Source organism: Balaenoptera physalus (assembly GCF_965194825.1).
Source record: "Balaenoptera physalus genome assembly, chromosome: 2".
Classification (NCBI taxonomy): Eukaryota; Metazoa; Chordata; class Mammalia; order Artiodactyla; family Balaenopteridae; genus Balaenoptera; species Balaenoptera physalus.
The window spans coordinates 152,926,834-152,951,569 of NC_138883.1; the positions used below are offsets into that span (position 1 = coordinate 152,926,834).

The 24,736-nt window shown below is 44.3% G+C and overlaps 2 long non-coding RNA genes across 2 annotated transcripts in view; both read left to right on the forward strand.

The window, feature by feature from the left end:
• The window catches only part of LOC309655281, a 380,610-nt gene that overhangs the window by 267,775 nt on the left and 88,099 nt on the right, over positions 1-24,736 (forward strand). The window lies entirely within an intron of this gene.
• Positions 1,903-19,536, forward strand: LOC309655280. The gene is made up of 2 exons (XR_014260747.1): positions 1,903-18,439; positions 18,698-19,536. It is a non-coding gene; the product is annotated as an uncharacterized lncRNA (long non-coding RNA).

The following is a 24,736-nucleotide window of genomic DNA, read 5'->3' on the forward strand; positions in this document are numbered from 1 at the left end:
TGCTGTGTGTGTCTCTGTCTTCTCATTTTGCTTAACTTACTATGTTTGGGGTCTCCTTTTCACAGGATGCAGGTTCGTAGTTCCCATTGTTTTCAGTGTCTGCCCACAGTGGCTAAGGTTGATTCAGTGGGTTGTGTAGGCTTCCTGGTAGAGGGGACTGGTGCCTGTGTTCTGGTGGATGAAGTTGGCTCTTGTCTTTCTGGTGGGTAGGACCATGTTCGGTGGTGTGTTTTGGGGTGTCTGTGACCTTATTATGATCTCAGGCAGCCTCTCTGCTGATGGGTGGAGTTGTGTTCCTGTCTTGCTACTTGTTTGGCATAGGGTGTCCAGCACTGTAGCTTGCTGGTCGTTGAGTGGAGCTGGGTCTTATCGTTGAGATGGAGATCTCTGAGATAGCTTTCACTGTTTGATATTACGTGGGGCCGGGAGGTCTCTGGTGGACCAATGTCCTGAACTCGGCTCTCCCACCTCAGAGTCACAGGCCTGATACCCGGCTGGAGCACCAAGACTCTGTCAGCTACCCGGCCAGAAGAAAAGGGAGAAAAAAAAAGAAAGAAAGAAAGAAAGAAAGAAAGAAAAATAAAATAAAATTTATTTTTAAAAATATATTATTAAAAATAAAAAAGGAATAAAAAGAAAAAAGAAAGAAAGAGAGAGTAACGAAACCAAAAAAACAAATTCACCAATGATAACAAGCGCTAAAAACTATACTAAAAGAACAAAAAACAAAAAAACAGACAGACAGAGCCCTAAGACAAATGGTAAAAGCAAAGCTATACAGACAAAATCACACAAAGAAGCATACACATACACACTCACAAAAGGATAAAAAGGAAAAAAATATATACATATAAAAAAAAAGGGAAGAGAGCAACCAAATCAGTAAAACAAATCTACCAGTGATAATAAGCTCTGAATACTAAACTAAGATAACATAAAACCAGAAACAAATTAGATGCAGAAAGCAAACCCCAGTCTACAGTTGATCCCAAAGGCCACCACCTCAATTTTGGGATGATTCATTTTTTATTCAGGTATTCCACAGATGCAGGGTACATCAATTTGATTGTGGAGATTTAATCCACTGCTCCTGAGGCTTCATGGAGAGATTTCCCTTTCTCTTCTTTGTTCGCACAGCTTCTGGGGTTCAGCTTTGAATTTGGCTCTGCCTCTGCATGTAGGCTGCCTGAGGGCGTCTGTTCCCCACCCAGACAGGACAGGGTTAAAGTAGCAGCTGATTCGGGGGCTCTGGCTCACTCAGGCCAGGGGGAGGGAGGAGTATGGAATGCAGGGTGAGCCTGCAGCGGCAGAGGCCAGTGTGACGTTGCAACAGCCTGAGGCACGCCGTGTGTTCTCCCGGGGAAGTTGTCCCTGGATCACGGGGCCCTGGCAGTGGCGGGCTGCACAGGCTCCCGGAAGGGGAGGTGTGGATAGTGACCTGTGCTTGCACACAGTATTCTTGGTGGCTGCAGCAGCAGCCTTTGCGTCTCATGACGGTCTCTGGTGTCCACACTGATGGCCGCGGCTCGCGCCTGTCTCTGGAGCTCATTTAGGCGGTGCTCTGAATCCCCTCTCCTCACACACCCCGAAACAATGGTCTCTTGCCTCTTAGGCCGTTCCAGACATTTTCCCGGACTCCCTCCCGGCTAGCTGTGGCGCACGCAACCAACCCCAGTCCTCTCCCTGGGATCCGACCTCCAAAGCCCAAAGCCTCAGCTCCCAGGCCCCACCCGCCCCGGCGGGTGAGCAGAAAAGCCTCTCAGGCTGGTGAGAGCTGGTCAGCACCCATCCTCTGTGCGGGAATCTCTCCGCTTCTCCCTCTGCACCCCTGTTGCTGTGCTCTCCGCTGTGGCTCCGAAGCCTCCCCCGCCCCCCGCCCACCCACTGTCTCTGCCAGTGAAGGGGCTTCCTAGTGTGTGGAAGTTTTTCCTCCTTTACAGCTCCCTCCCAGAGGTTCAGGTCCCGTCCCTATTCTTTTGTCTCTGTTTTTTCTTTTTACTTTTGCCCTACCCAGGTACGTGGGGAGTTTCTTGCCTCTTGGGAAGTATGAGGTCTTCTGCCAGCGTTCAGTAGGTGTTCTGTAGGAGCTGTTCCACATGTAGATGTACTTTTGATGTATTTGTGGGGTGGAAGGTGATCTCCACGTCTTACTCCTGCGCCATCTTGAAGCTCTACAAATGATTTCTTCACCACATCTTGTGATCCAACTGATACACTGAATTAGGACATTCTATCTATTTGTAGGCAGCTATAGGGAAAGACGCTAAGGAAGACGTGTGAGTGATAGACTAGAGATTTTTCCCAAAGGAGAGCCAGAGCCAGCAGCACACCTAAGCAGAACAGAAGCCGTAAATGCAAATGATTGACATCTACTAGTAATTAATACAATGCTCACAGAAATCAGTTAACCAAATTTTAAATGATGACAATTTCTAACCAGTGACCCGCAAACTAATGGCATGTGATCATCCAATATCAGCTAATCCTCATAGTGAAAAACAAATGGGATAAGAACAGAGGAGGAGAAATATCCCCAAGGCAACGGGAAGAGTAGAAAGATATTCCTTAGCCAGTCATAGATCCACGTTCAAATTTATTGCTTTGCTCACTAATCCTCTCCACATATTTCCTGCTGAAATTTTATCAGCTCTTAGACACTTTCTAACTTGCTTCTCTCTATGGATTCCAAGATAGCAGTAGGTTAAAAATAACCAACTGTTACAGTTGAGTGATTAAAAACATCATCATCACAAGCTACTCTTCCTAGATCTAATTCCAAGTTTTTCATGGAAGTTAATATAGACCCAAATTCTCTGGCCATAAGAGGTCAAGCAGCAGATTCTAGAGTTTCTGGCACTCCTGGGTTGTCTGGAGGCCTCTCCCCTGCTCCTTTCTGTGACTGGCCCTCCAGGTCTTGCACTGTAAGGCCTATCAACAGGAAGGTATCCACACTCTCCCCCTCTGGTTCCCTTCCACGTTCAAACAGAGGGACTCTCAGCAGAGCCCTGAGACATATGTTCAAATGTTCAAGAACACCAGAAGCAGGGGACACAATAGAAATCATAGCTACCTACTTAGCTGGGGTCCTGTGATGTGTGAATTTGGTATGGAGACATGTTTTTGTTGGAGATCGTTTCACTGGCTTGGTTACCATACATTATTCATGACCAGGACTCGGTGTGGCAGCTTCTTCCTCACAAAAAAATGACTGAGCAGACACTCAGAAAAGCCAGTGTTTGTCCAAGACGTCATCAGCTTTCAGTTTTAATGATGTTTTAAGAACCTATTTATCCTAACAAGATTGTTTTAAACTCAGTCACATCTGGTTTAGTATGCTGCAGTAATTTTATCAGGCTCCCGTGAGAACATAAATCTTACTTGTCACACGTTCTCTTGCCTGCTGTCTGATTCCAGAGAATTCTTCTCAAGTCCAGTGTGTGAGGCCAGACACGGCCATCCCACCGAGACTTCCATGTGCCTCGTGCACTCATGAAAGAGAATGTGGTAAATCTGAGCTCCATCCCAAAAGGCCATACAGCCCTTTACGCCACAGTGGACAACAAGATGGTCAGTCAAGAGGAGAGCGGAGGATGTTGTATAGAAGTGTCAGAAGCAGAAGGGCCAGGTTCACTAATTCCATGATTAACTCTCTCAGGTCTCAAAGTTGTCACTCGAGAGATTATCACTCTTTTCTTAACCAGCTGATATTATGTATTAGTGACAAAGACCTTTGAATTCAATTAATGTTCAGGCTGTATGACAACTGTAAAATTAGTTTACTTTCTCGACAAGAGTTTGATGCATTTACCAATACTTATGTGTCATGTAAACACAGCTCTTCTTTAGACTTTCCAGCAAATCCTATTGCCTGGGGATACGATTTGAGAAGCTGTTCACGAACTTATTCATTTTCAGTCTGGAGAGACATAAAGCTCACTGCTTCCAAAATGCTGGGGCACTTTGATGGCTAAAAATTCTCTATTACAATGAGTATCTGCTTCCAAGTAGCTTCCACCCCTTAGTTCTAGACCTTCCCTTTGGTGATTTTACTACCGAACTCAGTTTTGGCTGCTTGCAGCTTGAAAGCCAATATTCGAGAGACAAGTATTGGTAGGAAAGAAAAGGTTGCTTTATTCAGGAGGCCAGCAACCTGGGGAGAAGGTGAACTCATGTCCCAAAGAACCACCTCTCTGCTGTCGATCAAGGGGTAAAAGCTTTTAAAGGGAAGTTTCAGGGGTGTGTGGGGGAAGGGAGCTACGTTCAGAGCAGCACAGTCAGCTCCAGCAATCATCTTGAAATTGGTCCTGCAGTGTTCTGATAAGCATCATCTTGATTGTTTTAAGTACAGTTAACCTTCGGTTCCAGGGTCGTTTTGTTCCCATTTCCTTGAGGTTAGTTTTGGAACTGTGTAAGACGGAGCAGCTTATGTCATGGTTACAGTCTGCTTATCATGGAGTTAACTTTTTCCACCTGATGGGGGTTTCAGTATCGGCAAAACAGCTCAAAGGATATGCCTCAGAATATTATCTATAGCCCTTGAGGAGGAATTAAAGGTCCTTGACTTTGTTTATGGTTAAATTATCATCATTTTGTCTTGCTTGACTGTTCTCCTTTCTTTCTGCATTTTCTCACTTCTCTGATTAAATTTATTCTTTGACTAAAGTTTTTCTACAGACAAGAGGCAGGTGAAGGACAAGGTGGTTCTGTCCTGGGAAGGCCCCATAGGGTCTTGCTTGGTTAAAATTTAAAGTAGACACCTCTTCCATCTGGCATCCCTTAAAATATTTGAAGAGAGCCACCAGCTTCCGCTCTATGTCTGTTCATGTTCATGTGACACACCCTCTCGCCCTCAATGTATTAGTTGCACAAAACTGTTTCTAGACCCTTCACCTGAATAGACAGTGGTCGGTTGATAGCTGCTACTGGGCACCCAGGATACACAAGATACAATGCTTCCTGCAACTGAAGGCACATTCCTGCACTTAAGAAGTTTATACTCCTTCATTCATATGTGAGAACCGCAGTCGCAAACATGGTGACCAGGAGGTGGGAAACAGCTGCAACTTTTCATCTCTTCTAAGGGCCTGGTCACAGCGTTGACTCTTGTTTGAGGCAACATCAGCCTCAGGCTTTTTGATTTTGTTAAATTCTGTAACTACAGACCTCTCTCTTTGTCCTTTGAACTCAGACAGGAGAGCAGGCAGCTATCTGTCCCAACTGTATAAACTGCCTGCAGTTTCTTTTCCTCTAACACCCTCAGGGTGACTGCTGTTGTCCCCTCTGCTTAATTACTTCCTCATAATGAGAGAGAAATCTGCTTTCCAGGGACAGGGATGGTGTGTGTATGCATGTACACACATTTTCTAAAGCTATTCAGATTTTCATTTGGACAATTTCTTTCTCAAATATTCCTGGGTCCGTTACATCTCATAGTTATGAAACAAAACAACAAAGCTCTTTCCCAATCCGTATCAGCTCTGTTTGCATCCATCTTTTCTCAGTTTAATTTTGATTATTTATCCATGCATAGTATATACCACTGTGAAAAAAATAACTTCCTCTTTTGCAGAAGCTTAAGGTAGATAAGTCTTTGATGTACATTGGTAAGCTATTGTAATTCTTGCTATCGCTGTGTGCACTATCAACTCTTTTAATATTCACTCCTCTTGGAAAGTGGCATGATTGATCTTGTGAAGATCTAAGTAAATCTTGGATTTACTACTGGAATAAATTGATGCACATCTTTTTAAGGATACTTATACTACTATTAATGCTTTCATAATAGTAGCAACTCATTTGCAATGTCAAAGATGTGCAATTTATTTGCATCAGGAGGTTTAAAATTCTGGTTGGGGAAGTGTTGCCCTTTGTTATTTCCAGCAGAATTTCAATTATCGTATAGAAAAAAGACCCATGATCTAATTCTGTACAAAATAGTGATTTGCTTATTTGTGCTCTGAGAATTGAAAGGAAACTTCATACATTACAACAGTGAGTCAATTATTCAGCACTCTGTGAATTACACTGGCCATTCTTCCTATTAGACAGAAGTAAATATTGAAAGGAGACGGTCTCTAGCCATGTCCACATCGGCCAGTCGATAATGGCTCTCCTTCTCAGTGGACATATTGTTTTACTGTTTTGTTGAGGTTTGACTGGGCCCCGGAATAACCACTGAAGCAGGTGCTCTGGGAACCCTCTGGGTGACTGGTCTGCAGGATCTCTAAGTGCTTCTCACCAATTGCTAGCTCCCAACCCCACCCAGTGTGGCACCTGCCACACCTTTAGGTCTTGCTCAGTAGTACGTGGTAATCACGGTCCTCCACACCAGAGCTTTGAAGCTGGGACAGTACCTGCTGTTTGCAAAAGGGTTGGCTACCCCCTGGCTGAGCATCCTTGCCTGACTGATATCCTCTTGCCATCTACATTTTCGGCAACCGGCTCATGAACTCCTGCCACTGGAAGCACGCTGCATGCCTACAACCTCACCTGCATTCCTGTTTTGTTCAGCTGATCTTCTTGGAGACATTTCTCAGAGGCATTTATTTCCTTTACTTACAGAGAGGTTTGGGTTCCCTGGGTCACCTTGACAGGACTCTGCTCCATCCCTCTTTTTCCCTGCTCTCCGAGACTTCCCTTCTCATTCCTGAAGGCCGGTTCAGAGAGGAAAACCTTTACTGGCTATGAACAGACTTCACAATGGAAGCAGATGGAAGAGCACATCCCTAGGCAGTTAAGTAAAAGTGAGGGAGGCAGAACAGCAACAGGCCTTAGTCGTTAAGGTACAGCCTCAGGTGGGACCTGGGAAGTCCTGGGTGATGGTGCTGGCCTGCTTCCACTGATGGACATTTCACGCTCCAGACAGAAGGACATGAAAGACTTAAAAAGACATATGTATATCACTGGTCAAGGATGAGAGAACACCAATGGCCATGCCTAAGGAGCTCTCAAAATGTACGCATTCGAATGTTTCTCCAACTGGATATGGTCCAGTTAGAAGTGAGTTATACTTTGCAGAGCCTAGGTTCCCTTTGCAAAGACTCAGACAAATCCACCTAGCCCGACAGTCACATTTATTGTGGTGGGATGTTCCGAAATTTTAATACGCAGCCTTATAAATTAAAGTTGCAAAATGCATACTTTCTTTTTAAGTCTGAAGACTCATTAACCACACAATCGAAAGTGAAAACTCTATGTCTTCTGCTGTTCCTGGAGGTGGCGTGTGGTTGTCCGTGCCACCAGCTTCCCTCCGTGTGTACGTTGTACACGCCCCCCACATGAGCCCACCACTCTCTCTGATCCTCTTGATCAACTTCCTCCTGTTTATCTTTTGTGCTTCATTCAGAACTTCACACATTCAGAAATTCAAAAAACAGAGGAAAGAGCTAAGTCTACACAATACTAACCATTTTGACTAATGTATCAGAGCAGGACTCTAATCACATAATTTACTGGAAATCAACTGAAGTGATTTGGTCTGTGTATTCCCTTTAACCCACGACCTTACCCAGGGCAGGCCTGTGTTTCATTCTTTCTTGCATCCCCTTACCTATCATCAGCCTGGCCCTGCTGGGTGTTCCATAAATTTAGTGAGTAAAATTACTCACATGAGGAGTAATGAAGACCCACAAATCACCCAGCCACGTGAATTAATCTCTAACTCTTTTACTCAGTTATATTTGCATTATGTAGTCAAAACAAAGAATCACAAATAAAGAAAAACCACGTCCTCCATTTGTGCTCCACCTTAAGGAAAACCAACATCTCAAGCTCAGTAAGTAACAACCTCTACTTCACACTAAAGTGGAGTAGAATTCCTAAAATAATGGACTGACCAAAACAACCATGAAAAGTGTTGTTTCTACATTATTGAAATCCAAACCTAACCTCTGCAGGAGCCCATGGCAGGAATCTTAATTGTTTGAGGTTTGGGAGAGGTGAGACTCAGAGCGACAAAGACTTGAACCTAGTAGTATTTACTTCACTGAATTGCCCAAATACAAACAGCCCATAGGAGGGACAGTAGCACCCAGCTGCGATGCGACACACAGCAAAATGTAGAAAAGAAAGCAATTCTGTCATTCCTTCCTAGTTCAGTGACCCCTTCTGATCAGAAGATAGGATCCACTGAAAACCAAACAAGCAAACTCACCGCAGCAGGGCCTCAAGTCTCACGGGTCCATTGATGTTTGCTGCTGCCAGAAGCTGCACTAGCCCTTCCGGAGCTCCTTGGCCTGCTGGAAGCTCATCAACGCGTGGTGCCGCCTCAGTGGTTCAAGTTCTCACAGTCTAACCAGACAACAGTTTCTGCTGGGGCATTTCTCCACTAATAAAAAAAGGTAGAGGAGAGAGAAAACCACTAAGCCAAAGGGGGCTAAACTGAATCTGCTGATGCTTTTCTCTTCCACATTACCGAGGATCCAGAAATGGGAAAATTAGAGGGAAAGTAGGATTCTCTACCCTATTTGTTCTGGACACATTTTGTACGTATCTCTTCATATTTACAAGTGAATTTAGTTTGTGACTATTTTATTTTTTAATTTACATATTGGTTCTTCTTTCAAAATTGGTCTAAGAAGACTTGTAAAAATCCTTAAAATGAAACACGGTAGGATAAATTAAGAGAGCGTAGGGAAGATGATCAATGCTCTGTGGGTCGGCTACTGAGATTGAATCCGCGCAGCCAGGCGAGCTGGCCTTGGTGGGTCGGTCTCAGGTCTGTGCAGGTGCTGATACCCCAGGCACTGAACCTCTGCTTGGGAGCAGCAGCACCCAATTATCCCAGGGGCTCTCTAACTGTTACCGTTTCCTCTCACTGCTTTGATGTGAAAAATACGGGAAAGCTCTTGTTTACAGCATGGCACTATTAATACCTAGATCCTAAAAGCCTGACCCACTGACAAACTCTGAAATAGCCACCGGGGACTGCTCTAAAGCTGGCTATCGTTCCAAGTAGGGGCACCCAGAGAGAGTGCAAAGAACTTGGAATAGGCCACGGTCACCTTCAGAATATTTGCTCTAGGCAGCTCTTTAGAGCCTCTGAAGTAGCCCTATGCTCCTCAATAGCAGGCATGGGCCCCCGGCACAGGCCCCAGGTACAAGCTCTGTTTGTAGAAGCCCTGGACTCTCCCAAGGGGCCCAGAGGCTGCATCTTAATTGGTCTCATGCTCTTTTTACATCTTTGTGTTTGGGCCCACTTTTCGAGAACAGCACTGCCTCTTAGCTCACCGTGACCTCAAAGGTCAGACCATGGTAAGGGCAGAGCTCAAATCTAGTAAAAATGGGTTTGGTGAAAACACTCTTAACAGGTGGGCTGTGGATCTGCAGGAACCAGGAAGTCAGGGTTTGTTGGATCTTCACCCCCTCACACGCTTATGCCACATTCATGCAGGCCTCACACACCTGTCCACGTGCCACCTCAGGAGCTCCACCTAATTGTGAACAGACTCCAAGACAGCCAGGCCACCCTCTCCTCCCGAGGGATGGTCAGAATCCAGTTCCAGGTGTCTCTGTCTTATCTCTGCTTCAGGAGCCCAGGATAACCCACCTTAACTCTTACGTAGTACCTTTCTGCTATAGACTGAATGCCTGTGCCCCTCTCAAATTCCCATGTTGAAACCTAACCCCCAAGGTGATAAGTGTTAGGAGGTGGGTCCTCTGGGAGGTGATGAGGTCATGACGTGAAGCCCCCATGATGGGATTAGTGTCCTTATTAAAGAGACCCCAGAGAGCTCCCTTGCCCTTTCTGCCATGTGAGGACACAGTGAGAAGATGCCACCTATGAACCAGGAATCGGGTTCTGACTAGAAAACAAATCTACTGACACCTTGATCTTGGACTTCTAGCCTCAGACTGTGAGAAATAATTCTGGTTGCTTATAAGCCACCAGTCTGTGGTACTTTGTTACAGCAGCCCAAAAGGATTAAGACAATTTCTATATGGATGTTTCTGATACTGAATTCAATATGGAACATGATTAAATAATCATTCCTCTAGAGGGACACAAATTTACTTTCATGTGAGTTAAGAATGAATTCTTTCTCTGTACATCTAGAGCACTCTGAAGGTACTTTATTGATTGCCTTGCACCTTACACTATAATGAACATTTATAATATATATATATTTATAACATGTAATGACATTTATATGTCACTTTACCACAATAAACAATGAAGTTCTTAGGCATTCATCTGTTTATTTTTTAATTCCAGTCCTTTAATATGGTTCCTACTGTGTAATCACTCATGAAATTTTTGTCAGATGAAAATATAAATCAGTAAGTGTTGTTTTGTTCTCTTAACTCCCCTTTGACAATAACTGCTAGCACTGTAGCCTTCTAATCATCAGTAGGGCTTAGTTCCAAATGTCCTTCATGTGTTGGTTTTCAATCCTCATTGTAGCCCTGGGAGTAAATAAGAAGCTATTATTGTCCCCATTTTACAGGTGAGAAAGTGAATTCAATTATATCATGGGGTTTAACTGTTATGTTAAAATTCACATATCTAGCCACTACACACCTTATGCCTATTTGTATATTCCCTTTCTCTTTCTTTATATATCGAAAGCCCCTGGAGACAATGTATATAAATCATATAGTGAGGATAACTTGATTCAGACATGAAGTATGTAAGGTTAAAAATAGATCTTTATGTGCTCTATATAATACTATAATGGTGGATACATGCCATTATACATTTGTCCAAACCCATAGAATGACAACACCAAGAGTGAATCCTGATGTAAACTGTGGACTCCGGGTGAGGATGACGTGTCCATGTAGGTTCATCGATTGTAACAGATGCACCATCTGGTAGGGATGGTGATGGTGGGGAGGGTGTGCATGAGTGGAGACACAGGGTACATGAGAACTCTCTGTACCTGCCTCTAAACCTAAAATTGCTCTAAAAAATAAAGTCTATTAAATACAACTTTATAACCACCAGTTAGGATAATGCAGATTTTCTTACTTTTTCAAGACCCTCCAGAGATAGTTGTAAGAATAAATGAATTGACTTTTGTTGAAAACACAGAAATCCTCAGAACTAAAAGCATTCCCAGAAAGGAAATAAAATATAAGACATGTACAGCTCCAAAACAATGGAGCAATAACAATAAAAAAAATAATAATATTTTGAGTCTAGAATTCCTAAACTTAATCTGTGTGTAATTGCATCTCTGTAACTTAATATGCTTTTCAAGCTATGACCAAGATCATTTCAAATCGGCAATTTGAAGCATCAGGACTGAATTCTCTTGGTTAAAAATCTTCCACTTTTCTTAGTCAAAAAGAGAAGCGTCAAATTTATGTCAGGAATATAGTGGCTAGGACCAAAACAGAACCTGGGGAAAAATTTTAAATCCTTTAAAACATTATGCTTCCATGTCGACTCAGTACAATATTTTGAACGTTGTATTTCCAATACTGGATTGTTTAACTTGATCCTCGATTTTGGGATTACCACTTCTTAGGTATTTCTATAATTTAATTCCCAGTACTGCCTAAATACAGTATTCTAATTTCTGATCTTACACTTTTTCAAGTTACTTTTTTTCACAATACTTTACCTATATTTCAAGACCTCATTAAACTTTTACCTCTTCCAAGAAGACTTTCCAACTACTTCCACTATTTCCAACATTTCTACTGTACCTGTCATGCCTAAGAATAGGCATATTCTAATAGATATATTAGATCTAAAACTATATCTGGTCCTCCCACCAGGTAGGTGGGCTATTCTTAAGGTAAAGCTATTCTATTATAGAATAGCCCTCTTTTCTGGGGCTATTCTAAGGTAAGAATTATAATCATCTTGTATCCTAGCACTTTGCTAGACACAAAACTTACCAGACACTTTGGTTTCCAGAAACAGCATCTTAAATATGCAATTCTAGTGCAGTTTCCTCAATTACTGATTTCCTTGTGCTCCACATACCTCCAGGTTTCTTCCCCCACCAATATCCCTTATCCTTGGCTATTTGACCCCAAGGCTGCAGCAAACTCTATTTCTACATATTCCCTCGAACTGAAGGCTTGCTAGATTCCAGGTACAACACAGCCCTTCACATATACTGACTCATAAAATCCTTTCAGCACCCCTGAGATATGTTATTATTTGCCCCATCAGAGATGAGGAAACTGAGGCGTGAAAAGGACAGTCAGTTTCCGAAGAACTCTCAGCTGGTAAGTGGTAGGGCGGGGACAGAACCCAGGGACCTCCAGCCCCGAAAGTGCAGCAGTGGCAGCAGCTCCTTCACGGGCGGTTTTTGTTTCGATGTGTTTGTTGTTGTCATACGTGTGTTCCTAAGATGGCGCACACTCACTGGATGGGCATCTGGCTCTGATTCTGAGGTCTATGACCTGTGTGGTCCTCATGTCTCTTGGATGTTCTAAAGCTTAGGCCAGGATTGTGAGTATGCAACTCTGTTCTCTCACAGGAGTATAAAACGTAAAGAGGGTCACAAATACAATTTTGTTATTATGATGATTATCCACGGTAATACCAAAACGAGGGCATTGCTTTTCACATCCATTATTGTTTTACATCAACAGTATGGTTTTTGTGTGTGTTCATCCAGTTGCTCAATAAATGTTTGTTGATTAGATCGTTGGGTCTTCATGGAAGTGGACCTGATTAACCAACACCATATTTTAAGAGAAACTGTATCACTTTTGAGCATTATTTTCTCTTTGCAAAGAAAAGAAACAGACTTGGGTTTGGACAGCTAACATAAAAAATGGGATGTTTTCTTTCTAGCAACCAAATTATTCTTGAATTATAAAACCCTTGAGGCACGACCAGTTAATGTCAGGCCCATGAGCAAGCATTTTACTCTCCCTGTTACCTAAAATGCCCATCTTCCCGTTACTGTGAACCCAGTGCATCACTCAGAATGTGGAGCCATGAGTTTTGCAGCACCTTGATTCCTGCACCTCAATTCCTGACCTTCTCAATCAATGAGGAGGTCAGATCAGGGCCCTGTTTCTCTCAAAGGCTGGTGTGAGTTCTTAGTGAAAAGCTGCAGAGAATTTATAACCAGGCAGGGCACGCTGGCTCCAGGGAATGGGTAACCTGGGTTCCACAGCAGCCTACCCCCGACTGCTTCCCCTCATTTGCTTGCTCTCAGCTTCAGTCAGATCTATGTTCTACTGTTATGACCTAACGGCACTGCAATTTTCCCAAACTGGCCAGAACTTTCTGAGAATATACTTAAAGAAAGTAGTCACCCTGCTTTTTTTTTTTTTTTTTTTAAATTGTGAGAATTATGATTATAAGATAGAAGGTAAATGTCTTGAACTGGAGGAGGATAAAGAGATGGATGGGAATCTGAGGATACTAATGTTCTCATCTTTTATTTTTTTATTTATTTATGGCTGTGTTGGGTCTTCGTTTCTGTGCGAGGGCTTTCTCTAGTTGCTGCAAGCGGGGGCCACTCTTCATCGCGGTGCGCGGGCCTCTCACTATCGCGGCCTCTCTTGCTGCGGAGCACAGGCTCCAGATGCGCAGGCTCAGTAGCTGTGGCTCACGGGCCTAGTTGCTCCGCGGCATGTGGGATCTTCCCAGACCAGGGCTCGAACCCGTGTCCCCTGCATTAGCAGGCAGATTCTCAACCACTGCGCCACCAGGGAAGCCCCACCCTGCTTCTTGTCAGTCGGCCTTCCTCTGAGGCATCTGTGTCAGAGCTGGAATCAGTGAGTCACACTTGCTGATCAAAGGGGAGATTTCAGCAGAGGAAAAGCTGTGGAGGTTCCCCCACGTTTCCTTCCTACAAAAGTTTTAAGTCAGATGCAGATGCAGATGTCGGGGGACCAGAGGTTTAACCCACACTGACTATTTCCTCGGACATTTTCATTTACTTGGAAATCCCAAACTAGGCACACGGTCGATGCCATTCATTTCTTCCACCTCCACCTTCCAAGGCACCAGGAGGTGGGGTCCAAGTAGGGGGAAAAAAAGCAACACAGTAGACGGTAGAGCTGAAGTATTTCACATTCCGTAGATATGCACAAAGCTTCCTGGTAGTTTTTAAGTGTTCTGGGGTCACCGACCTTTAAGAATCTGAGGAAAAACCATGTTCTCTGCTGTCTCCTTGACACAGCATTTTGAAACTCAAGTCGGAGGATACCCACGTCCTCTGACACATTGTAGTCTGTTTGCTAGTAAATGGTCAGACTCTTATAGAGAGAGTTGGTCAAGAGGTCACTGACCCAGGGCCCACCAGCCATGGAAAGAACACAGAGACCATAGTGCTCTGACCTGGGCTCAGTCCCTTAAATTCATTGGTGTGGAATCTGAAATGGACCATGGAGAGAGATGAGAATCATCAAACTGCTATGCCCCGGCCCTTCTGTTTTTGACACAAAAAATAGACACTAAGCTCATACACAAATTAAACAGGAAAACCACACACTTCTGGGTCAAGGGTTAACTCAGATGTCAAAGCTGTCTTACTGGCAATGACGGCCCAAAAGGAAAGAGACAGAGTTTGTGCAATCAGAATTGAACCTCCGTTTTAAGAGCAGTGCTAAATGACAAGCTGACTCCTGGGCGGCCATAATGAAGTGCTCCAGACTAGAGGAGTCAAACAACAAAAACCTATTTCCTCCCAGTTCTGGAGGCTGGAAGCTGAGGTCACTGTGTGGGCAGGGCTGGTTCCTCTGAGGCCTCTCTCCTGGGTGTGCAGTCGCCGTCTCCTCCCTGTGTCCTCACGTGGTCCTCTCTCTCTGTCTGTGTCCTCATCTCCTCTCCTCCTTATAAGGACACCAGTCCTAAAGGGCCCACCCCCAGTGACCCTATTTTAACTTAATCTCCTCTTTAAAGACCCCATCTCCAGATACAGTCACATTCTGAGCTCCTGGGGGTTAGGTCTTCAACAAATAAACTTAGGGGAGACTCAACTCAGCCCATAGCAGCGCATGTGTACATGTATTTCCTTTCCAAATCTTCAGGAAGGAGCATTCAGTTGAGCGTTTGGGACTGACCCTTCTAAGCCATACACAGTCTTGCCCTGTCATTTAAACTTTTTGCGTTTGTGTTCACATATGGATCTCCTGCATGAGGAGCAGTTTGCGGTCTGGTTTTATTGCTTCTCTCACAGTTTGCAGCACAGGGCTGGACACACACGAGGTTCTCACTTGGGATTCCAACTCTAATCGTCCTGCTTTTGGCAGGTCGCCCGCCATTCTCTTCCTGACTGTTCAAGAGTCGAGTATGCATTATGCTCCCTGGGTCCTGGGCTAATACTCTGGCTGAGCAAACCAGGTTTTCCAAAATCTCCATCTGCACCCTGGCTTCTCTTGAACTAAGTATGCATGGCTGAGCAGACTCAACATCTGATGCAATACTTAAAATGTAGAAAAGGCGTTTGATGAAGGTTTGTTGAGTGAGTTAATGTCTTGAATTAATTATACTCATCTTGTCTTTTTCTAACTGACCTCTGCCTCTGCATCAAAATCTCCACAGATACCCGACACAGGAGACCCCTCCCCTCTGAGGGCCGTGTCTCCTGCAAAGGTCAGGATTTATGGCTTGCTTCCTATTCAGTGGCGATTGTACCACTCCAGGCCTCTCTGTCCTCTCTCACACTCCTACGGAGGGACAGGATGAGACTGAGGGGACTGCCATAGGTCTGAGCCACTTTATTACTGAAACCTCTTTTAAAAAATCTCTGTATTGACGTTTTTGATAGAAATGATTGATGGTCTTTTGAAAAAAGCTGGAAAACATGGACAAAATACACAGGAGGAAATACAACTCACTTGTGTTGGCCAAACTTAGTAGCACAACCATCATTATTTTGGGGGTGGGGTGTGTACCCTTCTTCGTTGCTATGGCAATGTGAGTAAACCATCCCCTTCGTACAGTCAAATAAGCATTTTACATGTATCATGGTGAACAGGCTGCCTCTGCAACGTGATATCCTGCTTTGTTCACTTAGCATTTCCAAGTAATTTAAAATTCTTTAAAACTATTATTTTTAGTGACTATGTAATACTTTATCTTAATAATGTACCTAAATTATTTAGTCATGCTCTGAGTCTTGACCACTTCTGATGTTAACAGTTCAGCATAACTAGAGAGAACCTCATTGCACATAGATCTTTATAGATAAATCATATTCTATATAAAGATATATTCCTAGGAATTGAATTACCAGTTCAAGGGGCACAGATAATGTTAAGTTTCAATGTTATAAACTGAGAAACTCTTTCTGGGAATTCTGTACCAATACAGACTCTGACCAGGAGTGAATGAGATTATCTACCAGAAATTCTAGCAGAAAGGAGGGTTTTATTAAAAGAAAGAAAGAAAAGAAAAAAGGTTGTAAATTTGTCAGGCAAAAAGTGATAGCTCAGTTTTAAGAATATGAATTTCTTCTCGTTACTAGAGAGGTTGAGGAATTTTCCCTTTGCTTTTCAGTCTCTACTTTTCTTGTTCTGTGAGTAACCCTTTGGTCATTTTCCTGTTGGAAAAGATCTGCCTGTAATCCTTGCGGCACACAGTTCCCTAGTTTCTTATATACCTTTAGTTATTTCACAATGAATGCTGTTAGGCTCTCTGAAGCTTTTTGCTTTATCCAACTGTGTGGGAGCCCAGCATGGCACGTGGACTCTGTCTGGTCAGCCAGTAGTGCTGTGGGGCTGGGCTGCAAAGGCTGTAGGGCAAGCCAGGACCAGAACTCATGAAAGCAGTGACCATAGGAGAAGGTCAGTGCTTTTGTTATACCGTTGCTGATCCTGAATAGTCTCTGAACCTATTTGTATCCTGCTTATAATTGTCTTCCATTGATTGTCTTCTTGGAAAGTCCCTTTTTCTTCTTGACATAATTAAATGGTCCTCAATTTTTAAAAAAATAAATTTATTATTTATTTTTGGCTGTGTTGGGTCTTCCTTGCAGCGCACGGGCTTTCTCTAGTTGTGGCGGGCGGGGGCTACTCTTCGTTGCGGTGTGCAGGCTTCTCATTGCAGTGGCTTCTCTTGTTGCAGAGCACGGGCTCTAGGCACACGGGCTTCAGTAGTTGTGGCACACGGGCTCAGTAGTTGTGGTTGCAGGCTCTAGAGCGCAGGCTCAGTAGTTGTGGTGCATGGGCTTAGTTGCTCCGCGGCATGTGGGATCCTCCCGGACCAGGGCTCGGACCCGTGTTCCCTGCATTGGCAGGTGGATTCCTAACCACTGTGCCACCACAGAAGTCCCCTCAATTTTTAAAAATTGTTATTTTTAGTGTTGTAGCTTTCTACATATTCCATTAAATTCTTCTTCAATTTATTTTTATATATGGTATGAACTAAGGATCTTCACTGATTCTCTCCCAACTAAGTCTACACATTTTTCAACATCATTTATTGAATTAATTACCTTCTCTGTTACCACTAAGTTTCCCTCTATTATTAGTATTTGCTTCTGGGATAGCTAATCTTTTCCAATGATTAAAGTATTTACTCTTCTACCAGTACCAAAGGATTTTATTTCCTGTAGACCTAGTAGGGCTGGCTCTCCTTCATTACGCACTCATATTTTTCTTTTTTTTTTCTTTAATCTTCCTTGGAAACTTGGGTTACCCCGTGAGCCATCCAACCTATGAGACCATGGCTCTGCCGTCTGACAACAGCAGAGAAGAACTCTGGCCAAACATTATTGAGGACCTGGTGAAACCGAGAAGGCCTCTGGGCAGAGGACAGCCGTCCTGGGCTGTAGGGGAGACCTGGGCCGGAGCCACAGGGAGAGGACGCTGTAGGAACCACTGCTCAGGGGGCCCTCCCGTCCTTCTGATTCCCTGATTCTGAGCACCTATGGCATGTGGACCTCCACCCTGATGCTTCATCGATCCTGCAGATTTCCTGGATACTGTCTCCAAATAGTCACGTTCTGTACGTCTTGTCAAGTTTCATGAACTCTGTCTGACTTCTGTTGGGCTGCCTCACACTTCCAACCCAGTGCAACGATCTGTGCTATCCCGCACAGGAACCACTGGCCACCTGTGGCCATACAGCACTAGTGCTGTATTTTTTTTTCCATCCCTACTTGGGGTTTAGACATGGGGCTTTAGTCCACTTACACACTGTAAACTTCATTTACAATCTCTAACTAGAAAATTATAAAGCTAACAGCCTTCTAATCTGATCTGTGTAACTGCATGAGAGTTTGCTCTATTTTAAACCTAACTCACCACAATAATTTTTCTATTTAGTTGCCTGACAAACTAATCTAAGTGGGATTTAAACATTTTATTGTGCATATTCCTTTTACAGGGATTTTGATCTTTGAAAAGAAAACAACCAATATCTTGCCTGCTGCTTTTTGTACTTTTCGAGTAAAGGAGGTAAGAAAACTGTATTGCTTTATTTTTCCATCCCCCAACTAGAAGAGGTAACCAGAATTCCAACCAGGTAAAAGCAGCTAGGCTCACAGCGAACTGCAATCAGCTTCACAGATTAAAGGTATGTATAATGAATCAAAAAAGAATTTCAAGTAGTAACGCAATTAATGTGGAATACCACTAATGCAACAGAGCAACCGAATCTTACCTACTTTGATTTCAATTTTTTTTTAGTTTAAATTTACACAGTCATGTGTGACCATTGGGTATCACAGGGGTAGACATGGTAAGAAGTTGATCCTTATCCCGGCCATACTACCTGGTCCTTGCAAAGAATGGTCCACAAAGAACTCAAGTAACCTGTCTTTGTCTTCACCAGGTCAGAAGAGCAGTCGGCAGCTGGCGGTCAGAGGTGATTACAGCAACTCTTCCAGGGAGCCAGGAGGGCCCAAGGCTTATCTTACTAAAGCATAATGACATTCCGGGCAAAACAGGGCACCAAAAGAAGGGGAAACGGCAAGAAGAGACCACTTGTGCCCAGACTGACACCAGGATCATGTGAACACAGAGCAGGGGCTGCAGCTCATGAAGGCACATCTGTAGGACATGCTGAAGGGGAGCCCAGAGAGCTCTGTCGACTAGTTCAGATCCAGACCCAAGTCCCCACTGGGGCAGCTTCACCAAGCCCCAGCGGACAGAGGACCCCCTCCCTCTGCATGGTCAGTCAGCCTCATCAGACACACCAAAGTAACTTCCAAACCACCATCTGGAGGGACGATGATGGGCTGTGGGTGCATCGCTTCCTTCCAGCCTTGCCTCCCTGTGCCTGTAGCTAAGAAGCTTCCAAGTTGCCAGAACCCTGCACAGAGCATTTTCATTTATTGTGCAACTAAGCCAGTTTGGGGCTAAACATATTTTAAAATGTCAGCCTACTTATTTGGTCCATGGGATGAGAAATGCAAGATTCTCAGAAAATGCCATGTTTGGCTTGGACTTTGTCCTGGAATGTGGAATGGAACAAATGCTAAATCCTCCTAGAGTGATATGAGGATTAAAAGAGAAAGTTTGAGTAAAAGCAGTTGGTAACCTCTGATATGCTGCATTTCACCAAGTTTCCTTACTGTTATTATTTGTCATTGCTGCCATGATTAGAGCAATTAGATTGTATTGTAACAGATGTATTAAATTGAGAAGATGTGTGGAATCTGAAAAAAATAAGATCATTCCCAGAATTTCCAAACTGAGAAGGCTGTGCAAATAACTCCCACCAAAAAATTTATTTTTAAAAGAAAGAAGAAAAGAAAGAGAAAAACAAATATTGTATATTAATGCATATATGTGGAACCTGAAAAAATTGGTATAGACCATCTTATTTACAAAGCAGAAATAGAGACACAGATGTACAGAACAAACATAAGGATACCAAGGGAAAAAGGGGGGGTGGTGGGATGAATTGGGAGATTGGGATTGACACATATACACTATTGATACTATGTATAAAATAGACAACTAATGAGAATCTATTGTATAGCACAGGGAACTCTACTCAGTACTCTGTGGTGACCTAAGTGAGAAGGAAATCCAAAAAAGAGGGGATATATGTATACGTATAGCTGATTCGCTTTGCTGTACTGTATAAACTAACACAATATTGTAAAGCAACTATACTCCAATAACAAAAATAAAATGTAAAAAAAAAAAGAAAGAAAAGAAAAACGAATAAATCTCTCTTCGATGGCGCTGAACCAATTGAAGGGATAAAAGATGAAAGCTCAGTAAGAAAGAGGCCGAGCCTGCTTAGGGATGCTGGCTGTGGCCAACTGACCAGAGACCGCAGCTCAGTGTCCCTGTTCTGTCTGGTTGGGGACTTTCCTGGGAGAAAACCCTCCTGTGCACTTAGCTCTAGCATTCAGTATCCACCGCCTCCATGAAGATGACACATGAATCAGTGACTGCTGATACCTGGCTGGACCCGTTCGGGGCAGGCTGATGAACAGGGTTCACCTGTTTTACCTGCCTGCTCTGCCTGCCCGGCCACAGGCCTGGTGAGGCTGCAGACTGCGCTGGGCACCCACCATGTCTCAGAGCCTGGCTCCTCCACGAGAGCTGCACCAGCAGCACCAGCCTCACCCGGGAGCGTGTGAGAAATGCAGAGGCTCAGGCCAGCCCCCAACCTGCCGAAACCGCATCTGCGTGTAGCTACAACCTGTGTTTCTTACTGTGTTTCTCTACTCCCCAGCGGGGACTGAGCCTCCTTCGGCCGGCCTCCACAAGCCACACTCCAACATCTGCCCACAGGGCAAGATCACATCTCCTCGCCAAGTCCCAGATAGCCTATGCGGGCACCTCTGGGGTCCCTGTGGCCCCACTAGGGCACGCCTATGGGTCATTTCCACTCCTGGCGCCTGCTTTGTGGCTCCTTTTCACGCAGTGCACAAACCGATCCCACCTCCTCTGCAGCTCTTTCCACCCATCTTACCCCTGGTCCCTGCGCCACCATTTGCACCGGCTCAGCTGTTCAATACACACCTCTGTGGAGAAGATGGACTTTCCACATGGAGAGTCTGCTATTCATTGATGTGTTTCTGTGTGCTTGTTCACAGAATACTCAGTTACGGTGCCAGGCACTGGGGTTACCAGGAATGGGGAGAGAGAGCCCCACTGTCTTGCAGGCAGCCGTTTAGAGAGACACCTGGTCTCTCACAACTGTTGTGAAAGCTAATAGAAACCCAGAGAAAGAAGCAACGTTTGTGCATGGAATGGCAATTTCCCTGCATTTTAGCTTCATTAGAGACAAACATAATTAAAATTTGCTCTTACTGAGGCACATTTTCCATTTCAGGTGAGAAGCTATGAGACTGCATGCTTTAGCTCTCTGTGCGCTTATGCCAGATGAATTGCCGTCTGTGCTACTGGATTTTAGAGTTAGTGAATAAGAGGTTCTTTTGCTGGCCAAGGTTTCTGGATTAAGATGCTCTCCAAATTTCCAGACCAACATATTTGCAGTTGCTGAGACAAAAGCTGCTGTATCCTACCTTCCCATCCACAAGTGTTCTGTTTTGCTCATTCTCTTTCCCTCCTGTTTCTGCCACATAAACAACTCAACTTTGTTGGTAAATTGACTGCTTGGAAGAAACTCACGTTATGAATACTCCCTTATTATATAATCCTTTTATGTGCGCTTCATCGTAATAATGTCAAAGATTTAGAAATTAATTCTGCCGTAGAATTTCAGAAGTAATTAAAAGGGGTGAGAAGACACTCCAATGACTGTAAATTTATAATAGTGTTCTTTTTCTATTACCATGAGCAACCGTATGCACACTGTGTTTTCTGTTTAGTTCCCTTTGAAACATTTTTAAATAAATAGAGAAAAAACATATTCTTGTATAAGCAAGGGCTTTTGTGCCTTTTGTGGCTCAGTGCATGTTTGTTTATGGGATAAGACTGATTTAAGCCTCTTAAACTTGACAGAAAACCAAATTAGTGCTATTTCCTATTTGTTAACACAAGATTTGCCCCCATTCCATGCTGCTGTATGCTGACAACACTGCCATCCCATCTGTGTGCGGCAGGAGGGTTAGAGTGTAGGGTCTGCCTGCCTGCAGGTGAGCTGCAAACGGATCGAGGGGGTTGACAACCACACAGGCAGGAGTCAAAGTCAGAATACTCATGACTAGAATGCGGGAGGGTGTGCAGAAACTGGTAGAATTTGGTGGGATGTTGAGCAAAAAAACTGGGGTAAGACAAAGTAAAGTGAATGAAGAGGTCAGGAGGGAGAGGCGTTTTGTGGGGCAGGCGGGGTCCAGATGAGTGACTTCTTAAGGTGGAACCCATTGTTTGTGACCTGATTCCTCGGTCAGCAAGAAGGAACGAATGCACGGTTGACTGCATCGCCAACCCAACAGGAGTAGAGATAACCACACCCACCACGAACACAAACAGGTCCCAGCCTCAACGTGCTCAGGCAGCGGCTCCCATTCACCTTCCACACCCCACTGCCTGTCAACCCAGAGTCGGAACGCCATGTGGATTTTGATCTTAAAATCCTGATTTAGGGTTCTGGCTTCAGGTTTTTGAGCCAGGAAAGCTTGACAGGTGTGTCAGTGATGCCTTAACTTTTCAGAATCGCAGTGTCCCTCATCCATACAACTGGAATGATAATAAATGTGCTCTTACCTCATTGAGTTTTATGAGGATCAGATAAAATTATGAGGGTGAGAGTGTCTTAGGAACTCTGTGAGACCCTTCCAATGCCAACAACTATGAACAACCAGGGGACAGCAGGGGAGCCAATGTGGTTCCAGCAACAGTCAAGGCCCTTGCTCAGGTGCCGTGGGGCTTAACTGGCCAGCCAGGTCATAGAGAAAGATGCTACGGGAAGATAACTATGGGAAGGTTCACTCCATCCAGAAGGAAGCCTGTGCAGGAACACCAGCTGTTGTTGACTTTTATGATCTCAATTTCCAAATTCACTTCTTTGGGACCTTGACCCTGTGTGGTTGTGCTGCTTTGCATTCGTGGCTGGATGTGGGAGCCAGCTCTCATCTCTCGGTTATTATAATTATACCGGGGAACTCGGCTGTCTGGGTGCCACAGGCATCCTAAAAATGTTCTCATTGTTTCTGAATACACAACCTCGAAAGGATGGCAATTCCAGGAAGAAGTTATGCAAAAGCATTCATAATGCCTTCAATTTTATTCCCAGGCTAACTTCCTAATTCTGGAAACAGCAAAACAGCGTCACATGAGTGAGATATGCTTGTATTTTACGTGTGGCACCAAGTAGAACCTCATCGCAGCCATGAGGGTGTGGGAAGCAACATTAGCATAGTGTCAGGTGCCATCATCAGCACCATCTCCAAGACCCTCCTGTTTCTGGTGTCCTTCTCCTCTGGCATGCCCCAAGACCTACTGTGTGTGAGTGTGGTTTTTCTTAAATGGAGGAACTCATCTCCTCCCCTACATAAAATAATATTGTTATTTAAGCCTTTGATCTGTGGGGGCTTCTCCTTCCTTCGCTCAGGGACTTTTACAGACTGGGGAGCACGCACGAGGCACAGTGTGGCAAACATCTGTCCAGCCTAAACAGGGAGCCAGAGAGAGGTAAGTCCTCTAATCTGGCCGAGGAGACCAAGGCCCATAGTAAACAGAGGTGCCCTGGCATCGTATCCAAACAGGTTGGCTGTTGTCTTCCAGCGAGTGTGCCGATGAATTAACTCTTTATATTTCACGCCTCAATGGCAAACCGTTTCCATCTCTTCAGAGCACCAAGCATTGTAAATCCCTGTTTTATTTCATCTGTGTGATGTACAGACGGTACTAGAAATTGTGACACAGGGATGGACACCATGTCATCCATTCTCCTCATTGGAAAGGATCCTAGGTTCTAAACAAATAAGGCAAACTCAGGGTAATACAGGAAAATGTTATGAAGTCGAGTTTGTGGGTACGAAGATGCCTGGTATCTGCAGAGGCTGCAAAAATATGAGAAGAGAAAGTGCCATCCTTTCTCAAGGTCCCCAGTTTTTTCACTCTCTTTATGCCACATAGTTGAGGATCGGGCTTGACTGGCCGCTTGGGTGGCATGTCAGGGAAGACCCTGTGTGCTGCAACTAGGAGAAACCCAGCTCAAACTGGACCAAACACTGAAGGGGGCTGGCTCACTGGCTTCCACGAGGGAACAGTGCAAGGTGGATTCCCAGGAGCCAGATGCTACTGGTCTCTGCTCTCCAGTCCTGCACCATTTCTTGCAAGATTCGCCCTTGCCGCACTCTCCATCCACCTGTCCCCACGGCCCTGCATGGACAGAGCCACTACAGCTGAGCCATCATGGTAGGAAGGGGAATGGAATACAGAGGCTCCATCAACTGGCTCAGTCCAAGCCTTGCTCATCCTCAAGCAGCTTGCCCAGCTACAAACTGCCAAAAGCAGAAAAGGAGACCGTGTTTTAAACATAAGCTCCTTCTACCGGAGTCTTCTGTGCACTTTTAGCCACAGGGCCTTCTTCAGAGTAAGGTGTGGATTGTATCCAAAATGGTACATCTGAGTGGACTTTAGAAAGACTCCTCTGCTCTCAATTCTCTCCCTCAGTGGCCTACTACAATGTCTAAACTACCCCCCACTGGGGTAACATAGTAATATTAATGAGACATTTATTAAAAAACACAGAGGCCTATAGCCGACTTTCAGTGTCCCGTATTGAATTAGCTTCATGGATTAGCCCTTTGACTTGCAAAGACTCAGAACAAGTCTTGACGAGAGAAGTGGGACAAAGCATTACCAGAGTGGGTGGATATCTATGTGGCTAACAAATTGCTTTGGAACCCAGTTGCAGACAGCCAATCGCAGGACGCAATCTCAGAGTTCCGGTGATTAAGTGACCTGCTACTTCATATGAATGGTAGAGCCACAGCAA